The following is a 15,283-nucleotide window of genomic DNA, read 5'->3' on the forward strand; positions in this document are numbered from 1 at the left end:
GCATGATTGAATACTGTGTTCTTTTGTCAGTAGTTTACACAGCCAGACACCATGCAAAAGTAGTCTTCCCTTGGAAATCATTTTGGTATGCTGAGTTTTTCTAAGCATATCATTATTGAAAGTGAATACAAATAAACTAATAGTAATAACTCACAAGTGCTCAGTGAACATTTTCTTATTTGATATGTTAATTGTTTGCATTGTGGCTTTCAAATGCAGTATGGTATTTAAATTGTAGTGAATTAATAAAAAAAGTAATGGCTTTCGTAGAAAACAAATTTATTTACTTATTACATTTATTAACTTTTTATTACAGAGTTACAGAGAGAGGAAGAGACAGAAAGAGAGGTCTTCCATCCACTGGTTCATTCTTCAAATGGCTGTAACGGCCAAAGCTGGGCTGATCCAGGAACCAGGAACTTCCTCCGAGTCTCCCACATGGGTGCAAGAGAACAAGGACATCCTCTGCTGCTTTCTAATGTGCATTAGCAGGGAGCTGGATCAGAAGTGGAGTAACTGAAGTCTTGAATTGGTGCCCATATGGATGCCAGCGCCACAGGTGGAAGCTTAACCTACCTATGTCACAGTGTCAGCCCCTAGGTTTAGTTTCTTGATGGTGTCCTTTGAAACATAAAGAAATTTAAAATTAAAGAAATCAGAATTAGATATATTTTTTCTTTTGTCACTTGTGCTTTGGATATCATATCTGAAAATCCATTGCCTAATTTGAGGACACAAAGATTTACACCTATGTTTTCTTATAAGTGTTGAAGTTTTTTTGTTTTGTTTCATTTTGTTTTGTTTTTACTTCCTTTTTTTAAATTTTTATTTAGTAAATATAATTTCCAAAGTACAGTTTATGGATTACAATGGCTTTTTCCCCCCTACAACTTCCCTCCCACCTGCACCCCTCCCATCTCCTGCTCCCTCTCCCATACCATTCACATCAAGATTCTTTTGCAATTATTTTTATATACAGAAGATCAATTTAGCACATATTAAGTAAAGATTTCATCAGTTTGCACCCACACAGAACATAAAGTGCAAAATACTGTTTCAGTACTAGTTATAGCATTAACTCACATTGAACAACACATTAAGGACAGAGATCCCACATGAAGAGTAAGTACACAGTGACTCCTGTTGTTGACTTAACAATTTGACACTCTTGTTTATGGTGTCAGAAATCTCCCTAGGCTCTAGTCATGAGTTTCCAAGGCTATGGAAGCCTCTTGAGTTCGCTGACTTTGATCTTATTTAGACAAGGTCATAGTCAAAGTGGAAGTTCTCTCCTCCCTTCAGAGAAGGGTACCTCCTTCTTTGATGGCCTGTTCTTTCTACTGGGATCTCACTTGCAGAGATCTTTGTTTTTAATTTCAACTCTTCACTTAGGTCTTGATCCATTTTGAATTAATTTATCCATATGGTGTGAGGTGGGGGGGGGGCTCCAACTTTATCTTGATGTGGGTATCATTACCATTTGTTAAAAACATTGCTTTTCCTCCCTGTAATAGTCTTGACAACTTTGTTGAAAATCAGTTGACCATATATAGGAATTTTATTTATTGATTCTCAATTTTTTTAAATTTTTTATATTTATTTAATAAATATAAATATAAATTTCAAAAGTACAACTTTTGGATTATAGTTTTTCCCCCCATAACCACCCTCCCACCCGCAAATCATCCCGTCTCCTACTCCCTCTCCCATCCCATTCGTCATTAAGATTCATTTTTAATTATCTTTATATACAGAAGATTGACTTAGTATATACTAAGTAAAGATTTCAACAGTATAAAGTACTGTTTGAAGACTAGTTTTACCACTAGTTCTCATAGTACAACACATTAAGGACAGAGGTCCTACATGGGGAGCAAGTGCACAGTGACTCCCATTGTTGATTTAACAATTGACATGCTTACTTATGACGTCAGTAATCACCCGAGGCTCTTGACATGAGCTTCCAAGGCTATGGAAGCCTTTTGAGTCCACAAACTCCATCAGTATTTAGACAGGACTATAATCAAAGTGGAAGTTCTCTCCTCCCTTCAGAGAAAGATCTCTACTTCTTTGATGGCCCATTCTTTCAGAGATCTTTCATTTAGGTTTTTTTTTTTTTTTTTTTTTTTTTTTTTGCCAGAGTGTCTTGGCTTTCCATGCCTAAAATACTCTCATGGGCTTTTTAGCCAGATCCGAATGCCTTAAGGGCTGATTCTGAGGCCAGAGTGTTGTTTAAGGCATCTGCCATTCTATGAGTCTGCTGTGTTTCCTGCTTCCCATGTTGGATCGTTCTTGCCTTTTAATTATATTAGTTATTATTAGTAGACACTGGTTTTGTTTATGTGATCCCTTTGACACTTAATCCTATCTTTTTCAATTATGAACTTAAACTGATCACTTTAACTAGTAAGATGGCATTGGTACATGCCAACTTAATGGGATTTGGAATCCCATGGCATGTTTCTAGCTCTACCATTAGGGGTAAGTCTGAGTGAGTGTGTGCCGAACTGTACATATCCTCCCTTTCTTATTCCCACTCTTATTTTTAACAGGGGTCAATTTTCAGGTAAATTTAAACACCTAAGAATAACTGTGTGTTAATTAAAGAGTTCAACCAATGGTATTAAGTAGAACAAGAAAATACTAGAAAGAATAAAATAGTAAACTGTTATTGCATTCTTCTAGATGTCTATCTTTGTGCAGATAGCATGCAGTCTTGTTTACCATTACTTGGTTCTAAGTTTTGAAATTGGTTAAGTGTCAGTCCTCTACCTTTGCTCTTTTTAAGATTGTGTTGGCAATTCTGGCTCCCTTGCATTTTCATATGAATTTTAGGATTGGCATATCAATTTCTGCACTAAAAGGTAGCTAAGATTTTGATAGGAATTACATTGGATTTGTGAATCAGTTTGGGGAGTATTGCAATCTTAGCAATATTAAATCTTCAAATACATGAAAATTGGATAACTGTCCATTCATTTAGGTCTGGATTTTCTTTCAATGATGCTTCAAGGCTGTCAGTGTACAAGTATTACAATCCTTTTGTTAAATTTATTCCTAAGTAGCTTGTTCTTTTTCAGTATTATTGCAAATGTAATTGTTTTCTTAATCTCATTTACAGACTTCATTGCAAGTGAGCAGGAACACAATTCGCTTCTCTTTCTATCTTTTCCCTGGGGCTATATCAAACTCATTTATTAGCTCTAATAATTTTTGTGGTTTCCATAGGATTTTCTACATACAACATCATATCATTTGCAAAGAGAGATAGTTTGCTTCTTCCTTTCCAACATGGATAGCTTTTATTTACTTTTTCTTTTCTAATTACTATGGCTGAGACCTCCAGCACAATCCTGAGTAGAAGATTTGAGAGTGGAGATCCTTGCATTGTTCCTGATATTATGGAGAAAGTTTTCAGTCTTTCATCATTAAGTATAATGCTGGATGTGGATTTTTGTAGATGCCCTTTTTAGGTTAAGAAGGTAATTTTCTATTCCTAGTTTGTTTTTTAATCATGAAAGATATTGGGTTTTGTCAAATACTTATTCTTCTTTTACTGACATGATTATATTATTTTTATGGATTGTATGAATATTACATTGATTTTATATGCTGAACCAACCTTGAATTTCCTGTGATAAACCTTACTTGATGATGAAGTATAATCCTTTTATATAAATGGTTTTCAAAAATTTTATGAAAAAAAATGTCATGGAAAGTCTGTGCTATTAAAAAAAATTACATGAATTACTAAAAACTTTGCACCAAAATAAACTTGTCTTTTACTTCGGTTTTTCCAAAAACTTTTTGAAATAGTCCCATATATAATGGGGGGGGTCTGTCTCATGTGGATGCAGGGGCCTGCACAGTTGAGCCATCTTCCGCTGCTTTCCCAGGCCATAAGCAGAGAGCTGGATTAGAAGAAGAGCAGCTGGGATTAGAACTGGTGCCCACATGGATGCGCTTCAGGCCTGGACTTTAACCCTCTGTGCCACAACGCTGGCCCCTGTTTGGCTATATTTTGAATTATATTTTTGGTGGCTTCCTGGATATTGCAATTAACATTAACTTGTGAAAACTTAGTTGAAATTAATATGAACTTAATTTCAGTATTATATGAAAACTTTATTCTAATATAACGTCATTCCATTCTTCCTCCTTTGTACTGTTGTTGTCATATAAGTTATATCTTTATACTTTTTAACGTATCAGTACTGATTTGTCACAATTGCTTTATGCAGTTGTCTTTTAAATCAGAATTTAACCCATTCATACTTCAATATTTTAAAAACTGTGTTTAAATTATGATATGTAAATAAAATTGTGTATATAGATATTTTATAGCATTCTTAGGAAAATAATAGATGGCATATACATTCTGACAGGTGACAAGAAAATGACTTCAAATATAGAAAGTGCACAATACAATGTAAATGATATTGATTAAATTGATTTTGCTTGTTTGAAAAAGAAATCAGAAATTTTAAAAAAGTAATGTGGTATGAGGCTTAAAATTAATATTATATGTTCTCTTAAGATGGTAAAATTGGCCCAAGTAAAAATTTCCTTACCTACTTGGCTTCCACAGATAAAGTCCTCTAACCAAGCAACCGACCTTATCATGTGGACTAGGAATAATTTTTGCTTATCCCTGAGTAGCAAGAAAAATTCTATACTTCGGCTCCCCTGAAATCTTTTTCAACTAGTTCAAGTTTTTTACTTCTATGTTAATCTCTGCATTGTCCAGTTTTAACAAGAGTCCTATTGTCATTTTAATAGAATCCCCCATTCTTGATTTTCGATCACCTTCCATATCTAATTGGGTTCCTTATCTTCTCCCATACCCTTGGTGATGTCTGAAAACCCTGTCCTTCCTTCAGCAAGAATTTCCTAGGTCAGTTTAGCCAGAATTCCCCCTTATCCTTGCTGTTTCCTGTTAGTAGTTTTCCATCTACTGACTCCTACCCTGATCTTTGGCTACAAATTCCCATTTTACCATGCTGTATTCAGATTTAAGCCCAATTTCTCTCCCACACTGCAAGATCCCATTACAATGCTCCCTGCACCACTCACAATTGTTGTGAATAACATCTGTCTTAAAATCTTCAACAACTGTCACTGGATAATTTTTTTTTCTTCTGTAGTAGTGAGCTTCAGTTCCTTGTCAGGATGTGGAATTTTTCAAACAAGTCAATTACATCCTCCCATGGGAATCCGGTCACCTCTTCCTCTTCATACTACAAAATCTGCCGCCACAGCTTTTGGTTGTTCACTGTGAAAATTCCTTGTGGCTCTATGTGGTATATGGTGTCCTCCTCCTCCTACCCCACGTTGTGTTTATATGAGTATGTGACTGATAAATTGCAATCAGTCTCATTTATCCAGTGTTGGGTATCATGTACATCCCCATGATCCCAGGATGAGATCCCTTGCTCACCAATGACATGAAAAGGAGGTAGTTTTTATTTTGAAAGATTTTATTTATTTGTTCGAGAGGCAGATTTATAGACATAGAGAGACGTAGAGACAGAGAAAAATGGTCTTACGTCCACTGATTAATTCCCCAAATGACAACAATGGCTGGAGCTGGGCCAATCCAAAATCAGGAGCCAGGAGCCAGGAGCCAGGAGCTTCTTCTGGGTCTCCCGCATGGATGCAGAAACCCAAGCACTTGGATCATCTTCCACTGCTTCCTCAGGCCATAAGCAAAGATCTGGATCAGAAGAGGAGCAGCTGGGACATAAAGTGATGCCCATACGGGATGCCAGAACTGTAGGCAGAAGCTTAGCCTACTATGCCACAGTGCCGGCCCAGAAGCAGAGGTAGTTCATCAAAACAATTGATATGAACAGGATGGACCAGCCAGAACCAACAATACTTGATCAGCCATAATTAATTGTTTATGGCTAATTAACTAATTTAATGATATGGCAAATACTACCTAGAACAGAGCTGCCAATTTCTGGCAGATTTGTGCTTTGACTTGCGTAGCATATTTACTAGATATCACCATCTCTTCCAACTCTAACTTTTCTCATCCTCAAGACAAGAGATCTTGTTTATTGGCTATACCCTGGTATGATATGCCATCAAGTTTGGCCTGTGTCTGGCAAGTAGTCTTTGAGGCTCCTGCCTGTGAAGATGATACAACAAGGCATTCTATAACCAATTGACAATTGAGTTTCACTTGTCAGTAGTTGGGCTAGGGGTCTCTGATCATTGTGTTAAGCCTGATTACCATCACTGGCTGCCTGGGAAAGCCACACAACCCTTGCTTGTGCACTCCCCCAAGTGGTCTGGAGATATTCCTTTGTTGGATTTATGGAGAAGACTACCACTCTGAAAAAAAGTAAGCAAGGCACCCCAGTTGCCCAGTAGTCATTGTTCAATCCAGGGTAGCATCCTTGCTTCTTTCCTTTGATGTTGCTTCTCTTGCTACTCTCATGTGCTCTCCTGACCTCCAAAAGTATTGAGGTACACATCCATGGTAGCCCATGACTCACACACTGTTATTTGAAAAAAAAAATAGGAGGGGTAGGTGCTGTGGTGTAGCCGGTTAAAGCCCCAGTCTGGAGCACCATCATCCCACGGGGCACCGGTTCGTGTCCCAGCAGCTCCACTTCTGATCCACCTTCCTGCTAATGCACCTGGGAAAGCACTGGAAGATGGCCCAAGTCCTTGTGCTCTAACACTTCTGTGGGAGACCCGGAAGAAGCTCCTGGCTCCTGGCTTCGGATCAGCTCAGCTCCAGCCATTGAGGCCATTTCAGGAATGAACCAGCAGATAGATATAGGTATAACTGAGAATAAATAAGTTTTTTGCCATAAATTCTCCATGGTCCTAGCCTTTATTGCCCTAAAATATCCTCTCTCTCTCTCTCTGTCTCTACCTCTCTCTGTAACTCTTTTAAGTAAATAAAATATTTTAAAAAAATAGGAAGGATTATTTTATATTCAGTTGCTAATAATGCATAACCCCCTAGCCAATACACCTGCAATTTACCTACCATTGCTGCTTACCAGCAGGCTAAAGGGCTAATCTTGTGACAACAGGGCTTGATGAATCTCATCTAGGGCATAAACAAAATTATCTTACTGGATGAGGACCTTTACCCTGGAAAGACTGACTGGCCTTTCTGAAAGAGGATGTAGCCACCTATGAGTCAGTCCCCAGGGCCCCAAACCTGTCCTGATAATCACCAAAAAGTCTGCATCATGGGTGATTAAGCATAGAGAAACTGAAATCAATGACTTAACGTGACTAGAAATGTAAATTTATTATGATGGAATTTTTGCAGAGAGAAAAGAGGATTAGAAAAAGGAAAGCCCATATAGGGGAAAGAATGAAACTATAGTAGAATTGTGATCCCACTACTCTTCTACTCTCCTGCTTATATCTCCCTAACAACAAAGAGCTCAGTCTTCAAGATTACATGGAAAACATAAATTGAAACAGAGGCCCACAAGTTGACACAATTAGAAATACAAAATTTACTAAGAATTTGTATAGTAAAAAGATAAAATGGGGAGGTGACCATTGTGGCATAACAAGTTAAACTGCTACCTGTGACAACCACATCCCATATCAGAATGCCAGATGAGTTCCAGGCTCCTCCACTTCCAATTCAGCTTCTTGATGATCCACACCCTTGGGGGAGCAGATTATGGCTCAAGTGTTTGGTCCCTACCACCTATGTGGGAAACCCAGATTGAGTTCTGGGCCCCTGGCTTTAGCCTGATGCTGTTTTAGACTTTTGGGGGCAAATCAGGAGATAGAATCAATCTCAATCTCTCTCTCTCTCTGTCTCTCTCTGTCTCCCTCCTTCCCTCCCTCCCTCCACCTCTCTGTCTCTCTCCCCTCTCCAGGCACTCTGCCTTTCAAATAAATGAAAATGAATAAATATTTTAAAAAGAATTCACAAAGAAAAACTTTAAAGGTAAAAGGGCACTGATTCACTTTTGTACCTCTTACAACATAGATTCTGAATTAATATCAATAGTTGCTGAAATGTACTCATTGCAAAACTTCATGGACTTAGGGATGGCACTGTGGTGTAGTGGGTTAACGCCTTGGCCTGCAGCGCCAGCATCCCATATGGGCACCTGTTCGAGATCCGGCTACTCCACTTCCGATCCAGCTCTCTGCTATGGCCTGGGAAAGCAGTAGAAGATGGCCCAAATCCTTGGGCCCCTGAACCCACGTGGGAGGCCCGGAGGAAACTCCTGGCTCCTGGCTTTGGATCGGCGCAGTTCTGGCCATTGCAGCCCAATGGGGAGTGAACTCATTGGGTGGAAGACACCTCTCTCTCTCTCTCTTTCTCTCTCTGTGTAACTCTGACTTTCAAATAAATAAATAAATCTTTTAAAAAAAACTTCATGGATTTAATCAGTACTAGGACTCAAATTACAGTTATAACTGGGGACCATTAAGTTTAAACAAGTTACCCCTATAATTTTTTCTTAGGGTTGACAACTATTTATTTAATATGCCATTGCTGCACAGGCAGCAAAGCAAAAAGGTAAGATGAAATTCATAAAATTAAAAGCTTTTGTGTATCAAAGGACACTATCAACACAGTGAAAGGGCAACCTATGGAATAGAAGAAAACATTTGTAAATCATATCACATTAGAGATTAATATCCAGAATAAAATATTTTAAAAGTTTTATTAATATAAAGAGAAAAGGAATTTACTAGATATAACTGAGAATAAATAGGTTTTTTGCCATAAATTCTCCATGGTCCTAGCCTTTATTGCCCTAAAATATCCTGTATTGATCCAATGCATAATGAGTTCGAGTTAAATTAGGTCCTTGCTACCTTTCAAGTAGATGAAAAATAAATAAATAAATAAATAAGCATTAAATTAAGTCTTTGTCACTTAAAAATTGGCTCAACTAAATGAGATGTCATGGCTCCCCCACTTAAAATATTGTAACTTAAAATAGGGCCTGATCTAATTAGTGAAGGAGTGATTATCCTTGCCACTCTTCTCAATACATATCCCCAATTTGTCCTTTTCTTAAACTGGAAACAATGAACGTTGCCTCACAATAGACAACTACAACCTCAATTCTGTGGTCTCATCCAGTAAGATCCCTACCCCCAATATACAATATTATTGGGATTTCTGACTCCATGAAATCAGCAACCAGTAAATATTTTGCTATTATAGATTCGGATAATATTTTTTAGTATGTATCTCAACAGCCTCTCAGTTGTAGTCTATCTACATCACTTAAAGGACATAGTATACTTTCACTAGGCCTTGCCATTACACACAATTTTTGAAGACAAGATTTTAGCATTCACTTTTCTCTAGAGACACATATACAACATTATATTGATATCTTCCTCCAAGGAGATTAATTTGACATATAAATACAAAGGAGCTCTCAAAAAGAGTACAAACCATTGCTCTACTCAAAATTCAAGGCCTTGCTACCTCTGTTAAATTCCTAAAAGTATTTGGTAAACTGAGGTCTGTTCCAGCCATGACACTGTCCAGACATGGCAACTGACCCTTTTCAGCACTCATAGTGTTAACAAGTCTGATATCTTTTAGTATTTTGGGGTGGAATGTATTTTTCATTTATAAATTTTACTTAATTTCACTGATGGTGTTAACTGTAAATCAGCTCACCTTGAATGTATCCTTTCCCAACAAAAGGCTCTAGAATCTGTGCAAATTGAAACAAGCAGACATTTCTATTAATGCTGTCAGATACTCCTCGATTATAGAAGCTTTAGCAACCTCTTCATGCACCCAGGGATCTCTGGACCACCTATGATGAACATAAGTGGTTCATATACTTCTGATGCAAGAAACTGCCTGTGATGGTTAATATTGGGTGTTGACTAGACTGTTGGATGCCTACAAAATTGACAAAGCAGACCTCTGGATGTGTCCTTGAGGATGTTTCCAGAGAATACTGACATGTAGGTCACCCAACTGAGGGGGATAGACCTGCCGTCACAATGGGTGGGCATCATCCAATTAGCTGGGTCCCAGATGGAACAGAAAAACAGGAGGAAATCTCTAAATGAATCTCTCTCTCTCTCTCTCTCTCTCTCCTTCCCTCCCTCCCTCCCTCTTTCCCTCCTTCTACCCCCTCTTCTCCCTCTTTCTCTTCTCCCTCTCCTTCTCCCTCTCCACTGCCCCTTTTGTTCTTCCTCTATGACCAGGATATGTTCTTTCTTGCTCCTGCTGGAATATCAGGTTCCAGGTTCTTTGGCCTTTAAAATTCAAAAATCAGCACAATTAGCTATCGCTATCCTTAAGGCAGTCATCTTAACACTGGATGCCTTTACCAACAAATGGCCCTATCTGTACAATTTTTAAAAGCAATGTGCTTTTTTTATTCACCAAAACCAGCTCAATTTATTTATTTTTATAATTATGAGAGAGAGAGAGAGAGAGGGAGAGGGAGCGGAGGGAGGAGGGGGAGGGGAAGGGGGGAGAGGAGAGAGAGTTCCCTCCCAGCCACTGGTTCACTCCCCAAGTGCTTGCAATAGCCAGTGCTGATCCAGGGCTAATGTGGTAGCTAGCAGCACAATCCAGGTCTCTCAGGTGGGTGGTCGAAACTCAACCACTTGAGCCATTCCCTGCTGCCTCCAATGGTCTGTATTATCAAGAAACTGGATTTAGGAGCTTGAGCCAGGAATTGAGCCCAAGCAATCTGATATGGCATGTGGGTATTTTAATTTGCATCTTAACCCCTAGACTAAACACCTGTCCCCATCTGTACATTTTTTAAAATTCTTGGATCATTTACCCTTTGGGGTAAAGAATGCTGGAAATCTCTTATTTCATAGATATTTGAAATATAAATATAAATCATGGTAACACATCTTTACATATATATGGACTTGCCAGGACTTTGGTTATCTTCTTTGGAGATTACTCATTGTGACAGAGGCACTTATTTTACTTCTCAGAATATACAATACTGGGCTCTTGAAGAAGGCATTCAACTTCTTCCACCTCTCCTATATGCCCTAGGCAGCTGATTTAATTGAAAGCATAATGAGCTCTGCAGAGAATTCTTATTTAAGTTGCAAAGTGGCAAATGGACCCCCACTGGGAGTCACTATTGTCACAGGCATTGATTAGTCTAAATTAATGACTCCTGTGGATATGTACTTCCTGTACAATGCCACACAGGTCCCTCAAATGCCTTTATTGGCCATAAATGGGGACACTTCTAAAGTTTGTGTTGTGTGGTGTCCACCTCACAATATAGCCTTCTTTCTCTTTGTCAAGTGCCAACTTTGCTTCCTAGGAAGTTACTTATATAACCAAAAAGTCTTGGTCATTATCAAGGTTTAAACTGATGTCAAGACATCAAAGACTCAGTGTGATGAAAGTTCTAAAATTAAGTGCTACCTTGACATCTGGAAAAATCAAGAGGGCTTCAAATAACCTAACCACAATTTCCCCTCACCACTTTGCTCCTGCAGATAAGGTTCCCTAGCCAAAAAACTCTCCTTATCCTTGGAACCAGACACAGTTCTTGCTTATCTCTGAATAGCAGGCCTCAGTCCCTGCAAACTGATGAAATTATTCAAATAAGTCAATCACATCCTCTGTGGAAACCAAGAACCACCTCATCCTCTTGATGCTACAAAGTCTGCTTCCCATAGACCTTGCTTGTTCATACTATTCCCAAGTTCAACACCCTTGTAGCTCTACCTGGCATACAATATCCTCCTCCTCTGAGATATGAACGTGTATGGTTAAATAAACTCCTGTAAATCTCATCTGCCCAATATCAGGTGTTAAGTTGAGCTATCTCCACAACCCAATAGAGAGAAAAGGAGATGACAAAAAGAAGTAACATAAGAAAAATGCATTTATGTTGTCTGTTTAAGGTTTATTTATTTATTTGAAAGGCGGAGTTACAGAGAGGGAGAGGCAGAGGCAGAGAGAGAGGTCTTCCATCTCTGGCTCACTCACCAAATGGCTACAGTAGCCAGGGCAGAACCAGGAGCTTCATACGGATCCCCTACATGGGTGTCAGGGGCCCAAGCACTTGGGCCATCTTCTGCTGCCTTCCCAGGCACATTAACAGGAAGCTGTATCAGAAATGGAGCAGCCAGGTCCTGAACTGGCGTGCATATGGGCTGCCAGTGCTATAGGCAGCAGCTTAATATGCTAAGCCATAGTGCAGGCCCCTTATGTTGTCTTTTATATGCAGGTAGTTCAAAAAGTTTACAGGAAAATCGAATTTAAAAAAAAAGACAAGTCTATTTTGATGCACAAATATTTGAAATTCATGCATAGCTATTTTCTTTTTTAATTTTTTAAAATTTATTTGAAAGTCAGAGTTACATAGAGAGAGAGGGAGAGGCAGAGAGAGAGGTCTTCCATCAGCTGGTTCACCCCCCAGATGGCTGCAACGGCCAGAGATGTGCCAATCCGAAACCAGGAGCCAGGAGCTTCTTCTGGGTCTCCTACGTGGGTGCAGGGGCCCAAGGACTTAGGCCATCTTCCACTGCTTTCTCAGGCCATAGCAGAGAGCTGGATCAGAAGTGGAGCATCCAGGACTAGAACTGGTGCCCATAATGGGATGTCAGCACTGCAGGCCAGGGTTTCAACCCACTGCGCCACAGCACCAGCCCCACACAGCTGTTTTCTTAATATGCATTTCCCTTGAACTTTTTGAAGGTTCTTCATATTTATCTACATAGGTAAATTTTCTAATTTATTACCTTATTCATGTTGATCCAAGTTACTATCTAGTGTCCTTTCATTTTAGCCTGAAAACTCTCATTTCTTATACTGTAGGTCTGTCAGCAATAAATTCTTTCAGCTTTTCTTTATCTGGGAATATGTTAAATTTCCTTTCATTTTCTAAGAATAATTTTTCTGGATATAGAATTCTTAGATGACAATTTTTTATTTCAGCATTTTAAAATATATTTATTTATTTACTTGAGAGATAGAGAGAGACTTCCCAATTGATGATTCACTCCTTAAATGCCTGCAACACACAAGGCTGGGCCAAGGTGAAGCCAGTAGTCAGGACCTCAATCCAGTTCTACATGAGTGACCAAGACCCAGTTACATGAGCCATCACCTGCTACCTCCCAGGGTATGCATTAACAAGAAGCTGGAGTTGGGATCAGAGCCAGAACTCAATGCAAGCACTCTGATGTGGGATGCAGGTATTTCACTTTTAATATATTATCTTACCGCCTTCTAGCCTCCATGATTTCTGCTGATAAAGTAACTGAAATTTTGTTAAGCAATCCTTACATCTAATGAATCACTTCTCATTTCTCTCTGGCTATTTTAAAGATTCTGTAGTATCTAATGAATCTAATTCAAGATTCTGTCTTTGGGAGCATGCATTTGGCACAGCAGTTAAGACATCACTTGCACACATTCCATATTGGAGGGCCGCAGTTCGCATTCCACCTCCACTTCCAATTCCAGATTCCTGCTGGTGTGCACCCTGGCAGGCATCAGGTGATGGGTCAAGTACTTGGGTCTCTGCCACCCATGTGGGAGACCAACATTTGATTTCCAGGCTCCTGACTTTGGCACAGCCTAGCCCTGGCTCTTGTGGACATTTGAAAAGTAAACTAATAGATGGAAGATCTTCTTCCCTCCCCTCCCCTCTCCTCCCTTCCCCTCCCCTCCCTTCTCTTCGCTGCCCCTCCCCTTCCCTCCCCTCTCCTCCCTTCCCCTCCCCTCTCCTCCCCTCTCCTCCCCTTCCCGTCTCTCCCCTTCCCTTCCCTTCTCTCTTTCTCTACCTTTTAAATAAAATTAACATTAATTTAATAATTTTTAAAGATTTATTTATTTATTTGAAAGTCAGAGTTACACAGAGAGGAGAGGCAGAGAGAGAGAGAGAGTGCGCAAGGTCTTCCATCCGATGGTTCACTCCCCAATTGGCTGCAACAGCTGGAACTGCTCCAATCTGAAGCCAGGAGCCAGGAGCTTCTTCTGGGTCTCCCACGTGGGTGCAGGGGCCCAAGGACTTGGGCCATCTTCTACTGCTTTCCCAGGCCATAGCAGAGAGCTGGATCAGAAGTGCAGCAGCCAGGACTTGAACTGGAGCTCATATGCGATGCCCGCGAGGGTGTTAGCCTGCTGAGCCACAGTTCTGGCCCTCTAATTTATTAATTTTTAAGATTTTTTTCTTTGTCTTTTGTCAATTTGATTATTATGTGTCTAGGTATAAACCTCTCTGAGTTTATGATTCTTGGAGTTCATTTACTTTCTTGAATGTGTAAGTTCATATTATTTTCACGAAATTCAGGAATTTCTCCAAATATACTTTCCCCCCACTTTCTCTTCTCTTTCTGTATATCCTATTGTGCCTGTGTAGGTATGCTTGATCATGTCTAATGTCGCTCCCCCTCTTCGTGGGGGAACGACACTAAGCCCTGCCTAGGCTTCATATCCGAGTCACGGCACCATTATGTCGCTCCCCCTCTTCGTGGAGGAACGACACAGGACCCTGCGCTGTTCTTTCGTCTGCTCGGCCCTCCCCGGGTTTGCTGCTGGTTCTTCCCGGGTTGGCTACTATCCCTTCCACCTCCGTGGAAGGGCAGTTCCCCCTGCCACATTCCCCACTTCCGCAGGGGAGCGGCACACCGCCGGCCGGCTCTCTCGGGGGCTGCACGGGTTCCCTTAGATGTTCCCCATAGATGTTCCTGGTGCATGCCGTCTCTCTCCTCCTTTATAGTCCTCCTCCGCCAATCCTAACTCGGCTGCCCACACGCCGAGTACGCTGCTCTCCTCCAATCAGGAGCAAGTCCTACAGTTTATTAGTTGAACTGGAGGCAGCTGTGCGGAAGCTGTTTACTTCTCTCCCAGCGCCATATTGTGGGAGAGCAGATGCATAGAATAAGTCTTAATTCCAGTAACTCAGTCCAGTCCGGATTGCTCCCCACAGTCTAACAGATCTGTTGGTGTCTATTGTTCTCTATTTTCCTCTGTCCTCAGATTCAATCATCTCAACTAATCTATTTTCAAGTTCACTGATTTATTCTTCCTTCCTGCTCAATTCTGCTGTCAACTTCTCTAGAGAATCTTAAATTTTAGTTGTACTTTTCAACCACATACTTGCTATTTCATTACTCTTTTTATAATTTCTATCTCTTTATTGCTAATTTCTATTTGGTGAGACATCATTGTCAGACTTTCCTTTAGTTCTGTAGACTTGGGTTCTTTTGTTTGGGCATATTTAAAATGTTTTATTTCAAGCTTTAGTGTAGTAATTCCAGTCTTTGGGCTTTCTCAAGAACAGTTCCTGTTGACTACCTTTCCATT

At 39.9% G+C, this 15,283-nt stretch overlaps 1 non-coding gene across 1 annotated transcript; it reads left to right on the forward strand.

Annotated features, from left to right (window-relative positions):
* LOC127485044 (small nucleolar RNA SNORA15) lies at window positions 1–133 on the forward strand. The gene has a single exon (XR_007912245.1). It is a non-coding gene; the product is annotated as a small nucleolar RNA SNORA15 (small nucleolar RNA).
* Window positions 134–15,283: the final 15,150 nt, after the last annotated feature.

The sequence above is a fragment of the Oryctolagus cuniculus genome, chromosome X (genome assembly GCF_051225735.1).
Source record: "Oryctolagus cuniculus isolate XC-2025 breed Fujian yellow rabbit chromosome X, ASM5122573v1, whole genome shotgun sequence".
NCBI lineage: Eukaryota > Metazoa > Chordata > Mammalia > Lagomorpha > Leporidae > Oryctolagus > Oryctolagus cuniculus.